We start from the raw sequence: 14,247 nt of genomic DNA on the forward strand, positions 1-14,247 counted from the left end.
TCACTTCACAGGACCTGCAGGTCCTTCAAAGCGACTTCAGAACCAAATCAGCACTAAGAAGGCATTTGGACTCAATAGAACTAAAACTTGTTTGTTTCACTCTGGCCTATATCCTTAATCCTTATTACATTCCTCTATTAAATGAGGAAACTCAGTTCTAGAGAGGTTAACTGACTTGCCACACAAGAAAATTAAAAAAATAATAATCATAATAACCAAAACACTATTTAGAGGTCAAAACCAATGCTTGCACTTACTAGTCTAAGTTCACTTTTTTTCTACATTGTCATGCTGGAACCAATGCAATGCTATGTAATGATAATAACTCCAATTCCATTTTAATACCTCGGAAACAAAATTTCTGTAAATCTAAGGTTCAGGTTTGTTTTAATGTATTGGTTTCAAGTTTAACTGGCCTGGGTGAAATATAATACTACAGACTTACAATAATTCTCGGGGGACTATGGTATTGATAGAGGTCTTCCTGAAAACAAAAGGACTTTATTGTTCCTCAACTTCTCTATTTTTACCTCTTCTCTCCTAACACCAATCAGGTGCATTTTCAGCAGATGGTTTTATGATACCTGCACCAAGTGTAGCAGCTGTTTCCCGAGGCTCCCTGTGGATATTTTATCAATTAGCAGAATGACTGATCCAACTGTTCAGATCAGGTTAGAGATCTCTAACAAGTTCTAGACATTTGATTAATCCATTTCTACTTCTAATTTACTTTTCAGGATCAAGGAGCTGGGGCTCCAGGGCAGGGAATATTGCTTCTCGTTACCAATAAGGATCATGTAGTTATAACAAATGTAAAACCAGAACAGGTTAAATTCAAGGGTTTTGTTACAACCAACATGTGATGCAGGGTGACAATTCCTTCTCTCCTTTAAAGCCCAAATCTTCCATACGCCCGGTCCTTATTCCCCCAGCTGAAGCTATGTATCGTCCTCCCTGAACTCCCCTACCACCTCCTCCTCACTTCTTATTGCCCAGTCAGCTATAAGTGTCTTATTTGGTACCTGTCTTAACTCTGCCCCTTCTCTGAAATATGACTCATCTCCATATCTGCTCCCCAGTACCTTGGACATGGTAGGTACAAGTTTGCGCTCTATAAATATTCGTCACAAGGATGGCCCTCTAAAATAAGAAGAGTGTCACGAATCTTGTTAGCCTCCCCCGTCCTTGCCCAGAGGAGCGCCTTGGCGATGGTTGGCTCGCTCCTCTCCAAGGCAACCAGGGGCTGTAGTGATAAGTCAGTGGGGCTGCTGGGCGGCGTCGCGAGGGCACCTCGGGGCCTGCGGCGAGCGCGCCGGACTCCGCGAGCCGACAGTGCCCTCTGGCGGACGCGAGCGCGCCCAGCCCGGTTTTTCCGGCGCTCTGACCGCCTCTGCTTACTCTTGTGTCCGCGGACTGGGGCTCCAAACGCTGGGAGCTCTAGGATTTCTTTAAAAGCTGAGGTCAAGGGGCAGACCACCTGGCACGGGACCATTGGCTTTACCCACATGCCCATCGGGAGCAGGGGACAGATGCAGTCAGCGAGCACCTGTGGTATGAAAATACTGTGAATAATGTTTTTTTTTTTTCTTTTTTTCAACAACTAGGCTTCTCAAAGTGAAGAATTATGTTCCTATCATTGCATTAGAGCAATAAGCCATCCGTTTGCCAGTTAAATCCATGCTGGGTCCAGGAAAAACAGAAATGAAAGAGTTGCGGTCCAGGTTTTTTGAGGAGCTAGAACTCAAAGGGCCTCCCTGTGGGCCACAGAGACCAACCCTGCTTTTTTCTTGATTTAAGACGGCTGGTCAGTTCCCAAAGCTGAGGTGAGGGTTGTGAGAAATGGCCAAGGAACCCTGCTGGAGAGCTCACATTCAGCATGGGAAGCACTGGGAGTGGCAGAAGACTGGGGTCACCTCAGAGGTTGCTCCCCTCATTCCAGCAGATAACTTGGTTTCCTTTTATGAAAAAACACAGAAGCCATCAGCTGGGGGCTGGCTTGACTTTGCCACTTAACCCGAAAACCACCTAGGAAGGAAGAAAGGATGAGTGTCATTTCTCCATCCCACCGGTTGTCATGGAAGCAGTCCCTCCAGCTGAGGCCCCCACCTATACCCTGGATCCATTACCCACCCCTCCGTTTCAGGGACTCTGCTGCTGATCACCCCTCACTCCTCACCTTCAACCTCTCCCTCTCCGCCATTCTTTCCCATCAGTAAGTCTCACCCATCCTAAAAAATATTTTTGTCACCACACATCTCTCTCCAATTACCTCTCACACCTCTTCTCCCCCCTCCCTAAAGTTAAGCATTACCTAGTCTCACGTTCTCTATTTTCTTACAATCCACTCCCTCCTCAGCCCATGCTATGAGCCTCACTGAGCCCTCTCTCATGGAGGGGACGAGTCACCTCCACCCTGCTAAGCCCAGTTTTGGAGTGAATACCTCACTTGACCACTCTCTTGGCAGCATGGGATGCTGTTTCCCCTCTGTCCTTAAAATGCTCTCTTCCCCCAGTTTACATTGACATCTGAGCTCTCCAAAATGTTCTCCCTGCCTCCTTGGCTTCTCCTTTTTCCAGTTTCTTTTGTTCTTCTCTTCCTCTGCCCATCTCTTAAATGCATCATTAATTACACTGCAGAATGCTAAGACAATAATGCAAACGTTTTCTCGATAAAAATGTCAGGTAATTGACCACAGGTGCCGCACTTTGAAGGAAGGAAAGATCACTACAGCCTAGAGTGGTAAGCGAAGCCCCCGTGGAGAAAGAGAGATGGAAAGTGGGCGTGGACATGGGGTAGAATATCAGAGAGAAAGAGAAATGGCATTCCTGGTGGAGGAACTTCCTACTAAATGCACAGAAGAAGAAAAGATTTAATCCAAAACTATTAAGCATCTCTTTGCTAGGCATGGCATAAAATAAAAAAGGAAGACATGAGTCCCTAGTTTAAATTTTAGCTTACGTTCCTGTGAAATGATCAGAAAGCAACATAAGGTAGCATTTGACAAGAGGTATAGATGGTGCAAAGAAGGAAGAGATCAGCACGGGCTTCCTGGAGATGGCAGGACTTGTGGGCTATATTGCTCTGAATTAGGGTAGGCTAACTGCTCTAACGGAGATACAGCCTCTAACATATAAAAGCTCAAACACAAGAGACGTTTATGTTTTCTCACCTAACGGTATTGAGAGGCTGAATAGGTCAGAGGGGTGGCCCCATTCCTCTCAGGCTTCCATAGTCTGGGGATTGTAGCCAGTGGACCCATCCAGAAAGAGAAAAGATCATGAAGGATCATGGAGCCAGAAAGGTATTTATGGGCCAGGTTGCTCACATCCCATTGGCTAGGACTTAGTCACATGGCCACATATAACTGCAAGGGAAACAGTCTGGTCAAGTGCCAGGAGGGTGAGGGGAGCATAGCTTTTGGTGAGCAAAGAGCTGTTTCCCACTTGGTCCTTTCCCCTTGGCTGGAGATTAGGATGATCCGTTTGGGTTAACCTATAGTACAAATTTGATCCATTTTTCATTATCCTCATTCTTTCCCTATCTTATGTTTTAAAAAGAGCTACAAAGACCCTACAGTTGTGAAGAGAGATACAGGTGCAGGTGCGAGTCAAGATAAAGGTCAAGAAACAGGAGAAAGCAGTGTGCTGGGCTACAGTGTCTAGAGAGGACAGCATCTTCCAGCCCCGGCCTGTCCCTGCCCATTAACATGCCAAGTTGCCCTTATCTTTGGTGAAAGTTGTGGTGTGGTGGGAGACACCTGTTGTTTCTTGGTGGGGGGGAAATTCTCAACCCACAAGTGAACTTGGTCAAGGTCCTCCCTCCAGGTGACCTGGGAGATGCTGCAGTGCAGTGTGGGGTGAAAGTGAGTCACCAGGCGCAAGCATCAGATGTATAATAATACTATTCTGTACTTTGAACTTCTAAGGAAGATTTTACGTCTATCCCTCCTTTACTACTCACTTCTCAACCATAAGTTCAAAGCAAATATTATCATCCCCATTTTACAGATGAGAGTAACTGGAACTCAGAGAATGGAAGGGACTCAAGTGGACACAGGATCAGGGCCCAGAACCTGGCTCCCTAGATGGGGCCTCCCACAAGACCAACCTTACCCCCTTTATCTGAGTATTATCAAGTCACTGGTGGGTGGCTCTTCTCCCATTTCCCTGGAAACTGAGTCTCCAAGGACGCCTCATTGCTCTGCAAGGCAAAGGCTGCTGCTCCAGCTGGTGGGTTGCATGGAGACATCGGCTCAGATGTGCAGGCCATTCTACCCACCCTCAGCTGCCTAACTGGCCTGGGCGGTGAAGGTGTTAACGCAGGAGTGCTGGCTGGGGCACGTTTGCATCCTGGTCCAGCAGGGAAGGTGTTAAACACACCCTTTGCCCCCTGAGGAACTTAGACCTGCTGGGCACCCTGCTGATTGCTTTTCCTGGGATGGGGTGGTGGTGGAGGGTTGGGGGGCACTACCTGCACCCCCCTCTGGGTGAGGATAGCTATCTCTCAAATTCTTATCTCACTGAAGGATTTTCTTATAAAAGTCAGTTTTTGTCTGCTTTTTTCCCTTCCCCTCCCCTATCTTTTCTTTCTCTGAACCTGTTGCACTTCTGTCCTTAACTTCTAACAAAGGAAGTTTGCTGGATTGTTTTATTCTTGCAAATGCGAACAAGCTAACCAGGAGAGTCAAGCCAGGCCCAGCAGAGGCAGGCCTTTGTTGGTGGGGTGCAGGAACCAAGCATGGGAGCCCTCTTCTGGGACCTGAGATTCCCCAGGGAGCTTGTGGGAAAGATGGAAGCCCTGCCCGGGATGGCATCCTGTTAACCTCGAGGCTGTGGCCCCCTCAGGGCCCTGCGCTGTGGGAGGGTCGCTGAGGCCTGAGGTCTAGTGAAGGAACGAGAAAGGACATTTCCCTCTTCACTCCCTGAAAATCACGCCAGCTCCTTTTCCTGACCTCAGTCCTGCACCCAGTTATTCCCTCTGCCAGGGCTCCCTGCCCTATCCTGTGGGTCTCAGCTTAGACAGCACTTCTTCCCAGAGAAATGCTCCCCCATCAGTCCTGAATACACGTTGTTGTTAGCGCTGGTCTACTTGCTGGTTTTCACCAAAGGCAGAGTTACAGCAAAGCTAATACGGTTTAAATTTCAGGGCCCCTCCCTTGCTCCTTCCAAGGCCCTCTTCCTAATTTTATATTCCTAATTTTGTATTCTTTTTCCTAAAGGGGGCTTTTCAAATGTTTAAGCTTCAGGCCACATGCAACCCGGGTCTTCCTGTGGTATTTCCCATTGCTCTACAAACTCCCTGATTCAGGGACTGTATGTCAGATTCCCTGGGGTACTCCTAGGTCTCAATAGACAGGCTAGGCTCTCAACAAACGTTTGTTAAATGAAAAAAATGAAAGGAAGAAAGGATCCTTGGCTAGTGTTTAGCAGACCAGGGGTTCTCATTAAGAGCCCTCAGCACTGTCACCTGGGCAACCTGGACAGGCTGGCCTGTCCCTTTAGCACAGTGCAGTGTGGAGTCCAGCTTGGAAGCTCAGGGACTTAGTTCTGGGATCTGGGGCAAATTACCTGCCTCTCAGTGGGCCCTGGTTGATTCAAATGTAACAAGGTGTTGTAACAACCGCCTTATAGTTTAACAATGAGCATTGTGCTACAGATGGGTACAGTGCCTGACACTGAGTAGGTCTTAGGAAATGCCTTTATATACTCACTCCCTAAGGCACATTTTAAAAAAATACTTTTTATCTCTAGTATTGACAGCCCACTCTCCCCATAGCCTTTTAACCATGGCTTCTGGATAGTGGGGGTTTGGTGTGAAGGGTCCAGGCACACAAAGGGATTTGCCCTGGGCCCAGCACCCCACTAAGAATGGCCCTGAGACCAGGTGTGGGGTACCCCTTCTACACTGCTCCTTCCTACGTTAAGATAGAGGACTTCAGGAAACATTCAAGGAACTTGAATAAAAATATAAATAATAAGAAAACAAGTCATGTGGCTAACCAGCTTCCATTTGCAGCTGCGGTTGAGTTTTCCAGCCATTTAACCCAACTGGAACCCTCAGTGGCTGTAAAGTAGTAATTATTTATCTCTGTCTCTCAGAGAAGAAACAGACTGAAATGGCGTGAAGCCACCTGCCTAACTAAGGTTCCGGGGTGGGCAGGTGGCAGACCCAGAAATGCAGGCAAGGTCCATGCTCCTGCCACCCTGGACACGGCCTCTGGTCCCCTGTCCCTCAGTGCAGGATTGGCACAAACACTGCTCCATTTGTTCAAGTTCCCACTCTGACTCCCTCGTCTCATGGGAACCAGGGCACAAGCCAATGCAAGAACTGACCTTGCCAATACAGCCCGGAGTGTGTCATTGTGGTTTCTCTCTAACAAGAATGGAGAAGTGGTTAAATGTTTCTCACGTTTTCCTCTGGTTTCATCCCACATTCTGTGTTTGCTTGTGCCAGTGCTTGAAAATTCAACAGCAAAGAGGGTAGGGGGGACAGAAGGCAGGGTGGAGTGGGAGGGGCAGTTTACCATTTACTGCAACACTAGTCTCCTACTCTTCACTTCTTAAAGTAGTAATAGGAGTCATAGTAACAATAGTAGCAACATTAATAATAATGACAGTTAACAACTACTGGTTGAGAGCTGTGTGCCATGCATTATGTTATGCATTACATGCATAACAACTCTTTTAATCATTTAAACAGCCCAGTGAAATAGGTATTACCATATTTCTCCAATTCTAAGACATTTTTTAAAATCACATTTTAGGGAATTCCCTGGCATCCCAGTGGTTAGGACTAGGCACTTTCACTGCCAGGGCTGGGTTCAGCCCCTGGTTGGGGAACTAAGATCCCACAAGCAGCGCAGCGCACCCTATAAATAAATAAATAAATAAATAAATAAAATCACATTTTAACATTTTATAATCCATGGTAATATGTCATATTATAATGGCTGGTGAAATTTTTTTTTAATCTCTTAGTAGTACATAAAATTAGGGTGCATTTTACAGGTGAAGCAAGTAAAATGGAGAAAAACTAAGCGATGTACCCAGGGTCTGCTAGTAGGTAGCAGAGCCTGGGTTAAGACACAAGTAGCCCAGAATCCACCACCTGTTTGTTTGTCTGTTTGTTTTGCAACCTCAGGCATCCTGCAAACATCTCCCCATAGGTCTGCCTATCAGGAACCGGGCTCATGCTGACTGCATACTCGCCAAAATAGGATATATATGTCTTTCATTCATACTGATTTTGTTTTAACTTGTACACATAACCATGATTCTGTCTCTCACAGAAAACTCTGAATTTAGAAACTGCCTGAAGAAAAACAGAAGCCCAATTAAACCTGGCTGAGCCTGTGGTAAGAAACAGGCATCAGAGATATTTCCCAAGGAAAAAATCCACCCCTGTGGCTGCTTTGTAATTCTTTGGGGCTTATGTTACATTTGCCTTCTGGCCTCAGTTTCCCCAACTGTAAAATAAGGGGCCCGCACCAATCCCAAACTTTTTTTGATGGTGCATCCATCCTTAGCATTTTAAACATTTGAGCACAATGTCTTCAATATATGTATCCCCTTTTTATTTACGAAGAGTGAAGTGTACTTGGATGTGTACGTATGTGTGTGTACAGTTCTATGAGTTTTAACACATGTATAGATTCATAAAACCACCACCCTAATCAATACAGAACAGTTCCGTCACCCATTCTCCCAAATTCCCTTATTTTAACGTCGGTGAAATTCTGCCCCTCATGTCTAACCTCTGCCAACCACTGGTTTGGTCTTCATCCCAATAGTGAATTGTACACTTTAAAATGATTAAAATGGTGAATTTTATGTAATGTGGATTTTATCCTAATAAAATAATCTGTCTTAAAAAATGAATTGATCATGTTTGTGAGGATCTATTTCTAGAATCTTATTTTGTTCCATTGATCTATGTGTCTAAACTTTCACCAGTACCACACTGTCTGGATTATTTAGCTTTAGGATAGGTTTTGAAATTGAGTAATGTGAGTACTCGAACTCTTGTTTATCTTTTTTGAAATTATTTTGGTTATTTTAGGTTCTTTGCCTTTCCACATATATTTTACAATCGGCTTGCCTCTATCTACCAAAAATCCTGCTGAGATTTTGATTGTTATTCCATTAAACCTATAAAATCAATTGGGCCTTGTAGAATTGCCATTAATATGTAGGACATTCAGTTAAATTTGAATTTAAGATAACAATAAATTAATATTTAACATCATAGCATTCCAAATATTGCATGGGACATAATTATACAAAAAATTATTCATTATTTATCTGAAATTCAAATTTAACTTGGCAGCCTGTAATGTTTTTTCCTAAATTTGGCAACTTTAGTTGGGGGAGAATTAACACTTAACTACTTGAGTGTTCTAATTTATGAACATTGTATTTTTCTTTATTTATTTAGGGCTTCTTTGATCTCTTTCATCAGTGTTTTGTAGTTTTTATGGTTTTTAGCATGTAGATCTTACACATGTTTTCTTAGATTTATACCTAGGTGTCATTTTGGGGGGCCTATTATAAATGGTATTTTAGAAAATTCAGTTTTCAGTTGTTCATTGCTAGTATATAGAAATACTATTGATTTTTGTATGTTGACTTTGTATTCTACAACCTTGCTATACTCAATTATTAGTTTTAGAAACTTTTTTTGTAAATTCCTTGGACCTTCCTATGTAAGCAGTCATATCAGTTACAAGTAGGGACACTTTTATTTCTTCCTTTCTTTTTTTTCTCGCCTTATTGCACTGACCAAGACTTCCAGTACAATGCTGAATAGGGATCACATGAATGGACATCCTTGCCTTTTTCCTGATCTTGAGGAAGAGGTCGGTTTTTGTAGATACACTTTATTAGGTTAAGGATGTGTCCTTATATTCCTAGTTTTATGAGACTTTTTTTTTTTGTCATGAATGGATGGGAATTTGTCAAATGCTTTTTCTGCATCAATTAATATGATATTTTTTTCTTTAGTCTGTTAATGTAGTGTACTACATAGATTGATTTTTAAATGCTGAATCAACCTTGTCTTAGTCATCGTGTATTTTTTTTATATATTGCTAAATTTCATTTGTTAACATTTTGTTAAGGATTTTCACTTCTATATTCATGAAGGATATCAGTCTGTAGTTTGCTTTCTATTCTCGTTTTCTAATTTAAGCATTTAGTGCTAAAAATTTCCCTCTAAGCATTATTTTAGCTGTATCCCATAAATTGACGTGTATATTTTCATTTTCATTTAGTTCAAAAGACCTTCTTATTTACATTGATATCCTCTTTTATTGTTTTCAAGACTAGATAATTTCTATTAATCAATCTCCAAGTTCACTGACTCTTTTGTCATTTCCACTCTGCTACTGATCCTCTGAAGTGATTTAAAAATTTTGCTAATTGCATTTTTCAGTTCTAAAAACTCCATTTGGTTATTTTTCAATGCTTCCATTTTTCTTCTGAGACTTTTTATCGTTCCATTTGTTTCAAGAGTATTCACAGTTACTTACTGGAGCATGGTTATAACAGTTCCTTTAAAGTCTGATAATTTCAACATCTGTATTATCTAGAAATTTGTGTCTGTTGATTGTTTTTTCCTTTGTTAGTTATTGAGCTGTTCCTGGTTCTTCATAAGTTGAGTACTTTTGGATTGGATCCTAAATGTTTAAATTGACATTTAAAATATCATATTATAAGAATTCTGTGTCTCATTTAAATCACATGGAGAATATCAACTTTTTGTTTGTCTGTTTGTTTTAACAGGCAACAAGCCTGTTAAGTTCAGGCTGCAGGGTCTAATTTGCCTTCTATGAGCTATGATTTCAATGTCTGTTCAACTTTCAAAGACTTTGCTGTGCTATTCAGATCTGTTGCACATCAGTGCCATCCAGTGACCAGTCTGAGATGTGTCTGCGTGATCTTCTCTACAGTTCAGTTAAGTCTTTGGTATGAATTTAGGATCACAGCCATGCATGTGCAGCTCAGGTGTGAGCCCCAAAATTGATACATACTTTATAGAATCCCTTTCCTGAGCTGCCTCTTGTCTAGTTTCCAAGGCTCCCCTTTCCTGGTCTTCTGATTAGAAATCCAAAGTTTTAATTTCCCTGTTCTGCCATTTACTTCCTGCAGGTGAGTCTACCTCTGGGGCCAAACGGCAGGAGAATATATAGAGAAAAAAAGCAATGGGGATTCTCCCTATATTTTTAGGATCACATTCCAATTGTTAGAGATAAGCAATCCCCTCCCTCTAGGTTTTAGGTGCCTATTGGTAGCCACTGCCATTACTGCCCAGATGTCATTCATCCATCACAGGACTGTAGTTTTATGTCTGGGGCTTGCCTGGGGCTGGAATGGGAAAGAAAGTTTAAAAAAAAAAAAAAAGGTTGGGAGATTTTCTCAGATCTCTGTATCCCATAGGGTTCCGCTTCCTCCTCCTCAAACTTCCTAATCTTAGAGGAAAAGCTTTCAACCTTTTACCTTTGAGTATAACGTCAGCTGTGTGGTTGTCACATATGGCCTTTATTATGTCGAAGTACATTCCTTCTATACCCAATTTATTGAGAGTTTTTAATCATGAAAGGAGGTTGTATTTTGTCAAACGCTTTTTCAGCATCTACTGAGATGATCATATAATTTTTATCTTTCATTATCTTAATGTGTTGTATCACATTTATTGATTTGCATATGTTGAACCATTCTTAAATCCCAGGGATAAATCTCACTTGGTCGTGGTGTATGATCCTTTTAATGTGTTATTGAATTTGGTTTAATATTTTATTGAGAATTTTTACACCTATATACATCAGGGATACTGGCCTATAGTTTTCTTTCCTTGTAGTGTCCTTACCTGGCTTTGGTATCAGAGTGGCCTCGTAAAATGAGTTTGGAAGTGTTCCTACCTCTTCAGTTTTTTGGAAGAGTTTGACAAAGATTGGTGTTAATTCTTCTTTAAATGTTAGGTAGAATTCACTAGGGATACCATCTGGTCCTTGGTTTTTCTTTGTTGGGGCGTTTTTGATTACTGATTCAATTTCCTTACTCATTATTGGTTTGCTCAGATTTTCTATTTTCTCATGATTCAGTCTTGGTAGGTTGTATGTTTCTAGAAATTTATTCATTTCTTCTAGATTGTCCAATTTGTCGGTGTATAATTATTCATAGTAGTCTCTTATGAGTCTTTCTGTTTCTATGGTATCAGTTATAATATTTCCTCTTTTATTTCTGATTTTATTTGAATATTCTTTTTTTCTTAGTCTAGACATAGGTTTGTCAATTTTCTTTATCTTTTCAGAAAAACAGCTCTTAATTTTGTTGAGTTTCCTTAAAACAGCTATTTTGAATTCTTTGTTGGGTAAATTGTAGATCTCCATGTCATTGGAGTCAGTTACTAGAAAATTATCGTGGTCCTTTGGTGGTGTCATGTTTCCTTGATTTTTCATGTTCCGTGAAGTTTTGCATCACTGTCTTGGCATTTGAAGGAGCAGTCACCTCCTCCAGTCTTTACTAACCTCTCCAACGTGTCCAAACTTGCATTTTCTTTGCTCCAGCGGTGTGCTGGAACACCTCCGCAGGAAATCTGGACTTCCACAAAGCCTCTCTCATCCATGGGTGATTGTCTAAGACAATGTTTCCCAGGGGCTCTCAGTCCATGGTCAGGAAGGGCGGAGCCTGTTCATGGCTTTGAGTTCTGTATGCTTATTACTTGATGCACAGGTGGGCAAGATTACTCCCAGGCCCCTTGGCATGACACTGGATTCCACAGCTCCCACAGGCACTTTTGTCCATGGATGGATGCCAAATTGTTGCTGTTGAGGGGTGGGACATGACAAGGGACATCTTATTCAGCTTGGATGCTGATGTCACCCTGCTGGAAGATTTTTGCACACAGAAGCTAGGTCCTCCTCAGACTCCTAGTCCAGACAAAAACACCTCAAGTACATTCCACACATGACAGGGCTTAAAACCCTAGGGACCTCCTGGTTGTCCTTCTTGGGACACACTTAGGTTTTTCAGTGTCCCTTAAAGTTATGTATTAGTCATCTATTGCCATGAAACTAATTACCCTAAAACTTAGTTGACGCTTTAACTGTATATTATTTTATATCATTTCTGAGTGTACAACTCGGTGATTTTTAGTATATTCCCAAGGTTGTGCAACCATCACTACAATGTAATTCCAGAACACTTTCATCATTCCAAAAAGAAAGAGTCAGGAATCCACAAATAGCTTAGGTGGGTGGTTCTGGCTCTGGGTCTCCCATGAGGTCCCAGTCAAGAGTCAGTCATTTGCAGGCTTGACTGGAAAAGGAGGATCTGCTTTTAAGAAGGCCCATTCGCATGCTTGGCAAGTCATTGCTGGTTTTTAGCAGGAGGTCTGAGTTCCTGGAGGCCTTAGTTCCTCGCCGTGTGGAACTCTCCATAACGCTGCTTGAGCATCCTCGAAATATGGCAGTTTGCTTCCTCCAGAGGTAGTGATCCAAAAGAGAGAGCAAGAGGGGAGCCATAACATGTTTTATGTCCTAATATCAGAATTACACACTATTACTTCCTTCTTATTCTATAGGAGCCAGTTACAAAGCACAGCCTACACTCAAGGAGGGAAGTTTGGCTTCACCTTTTGAAGGGGGCAGCATCAAAGAGCTTGCGGACATAATCTAAAACCATCAGTGTGGTTTTCAGAACTGACCATGATGGCCAAGATGAAGTATGATTAGTGTAGTTGGCTGTCAGGCTATCACCTTCCTTCATCTGGACTTTAATCTTTTCTTAACACAAGTATGGTGCAGTGGTCAGGTACATAGTTCCCAAAGTCAAAAAAACTGGGCTCAAAGCTTGGCCTTCCCCTTCCTAGTTGGGTGACCTTGGGCAAGTCACTTAACCTCAGATTCCTTTTCTGTAAAATGAAGATAATAACAGCCACTTACAGAGTTGTTCTGATGATCCTGGAAATGCTTGGCCTAATTCTCAATATGTTCTCAGTAAGTGTTAACAAAACTCAAGATGGCGTACTTTCTTAAGCAGCCATTTCAGTCTGCTGATTCAATTAAGAGCTCACAGCCAACTCAGAGTTACTGTTTTGTTTTCACTTATTAAACTATGAAGTCTGGTCGCTCATACTGATTTTCTGTAAATAACTTTTTAATTAATTTTATATTAAGATATAACTCACATGCCATAAAATTTACCATTTTCAAATGTACAATTCAATGGTTATGTAGTTTATTCACAAGATTGCATAGCTATCACCACAATCTAATTCCAGAACACTTTCATTATCCTCCAAAGAAACCTCATACCTATTAGCAGGCATTCCCCAATGACCCCCACCACACCCCCTGCCAATCACTAATCTACTTTTTGTCTCTATGGATTTGCCTAGTCTGGACATTTCATATAAATGGAATCACATAATATGTGGCCTTCTGTGTTTGTTTTCTTTCACTGAGGATAATGTTTTTAAGGTTCATCCATATTGTAGCATGTATCAGAACTTCATTCCTTTTAGTGGCTGAATAATATTCCATTGTGTGGACGTACTACATTTTATCCACCCAATCATCAATTGATAGACAGTTGGGTTGTTTCCCTTTTCTGCTCTTACAAATGCTGCTATGAACGTTCATGTACAAGTTTTTGTATGAACACGTTTTCATTTCTCATGGGTGTATATCTAGGGGTGGAATTGCTGGGTCATATGGCAGCTCTATGTTTAACCTTTTGAGGAGCCACCAAAGTGTTTCCCACAGCGTCTGCACCAATTTTTACATTTCCACCAGCAACGTATGAGGGTTCTAATTTCTCCTCATCATAAATGACTTTTTTTTTTTTTACAATCAAAGTAGAGGTGTTCAAGATCAACTTTATTAAATTTCCTTTTATTGATTTCAGGCACATTTTCAGTAATTTGAGGTGATTTTGAACTCTGGTTTTCCCAGTCTTATGTTTTTATTTGATTTATTGATCAACCTGTTGTATAGAAATGTCAGCCTGATTGGAACTACATGGGAACCTAATCCATATTTCTTCATCACTTCCACAAAGATATCATGAAAGACATCAGGCATTTTGCTTACATCAAAAAACTCTTGATCTTTCAAATTTTCTACATTAGAGTGATAATATATAGTTATATGTAATATAGTTATGACCAGATTATAGTTAAAATGTAATTTACAGAAAGGAATTTAGGAATCAATAAATGAAGTCTCCTTATTTTAGATAAGGAAAAAC

The 14,247-nt window shown here is 41.6% G+C and overlaps 1 long non-coding RNA gene across 2 annotated transcripts in view; it reads right to left on the reverse strand.

Moving 5' to 3' along the window:
* The window catches only part of LOC136792157 (uncharacterized), a 30,280-nt gene that overhangs the window by 4,887 nt on the left and 11,146 nt on the right, over window positions 1–14,247 (reverse strand). The window lies entirely within an intron of this gene.

The sequence above is a fragment of the Kogia breviceps genome, chromosome 11 (assembly GCF_026419965.1).
Source record: "Kogia breviceps isolate mKogBre1 chromosome 11, mKogBre1 haplotype 1, whole genome shotgun sequence".
Classification (NCBI taxonomy): Eukaryota; Metazoa; Chordata; class Mammalia; order Artiodactyla; family Physeteridae; genus Kogia; species Kogia breviceps.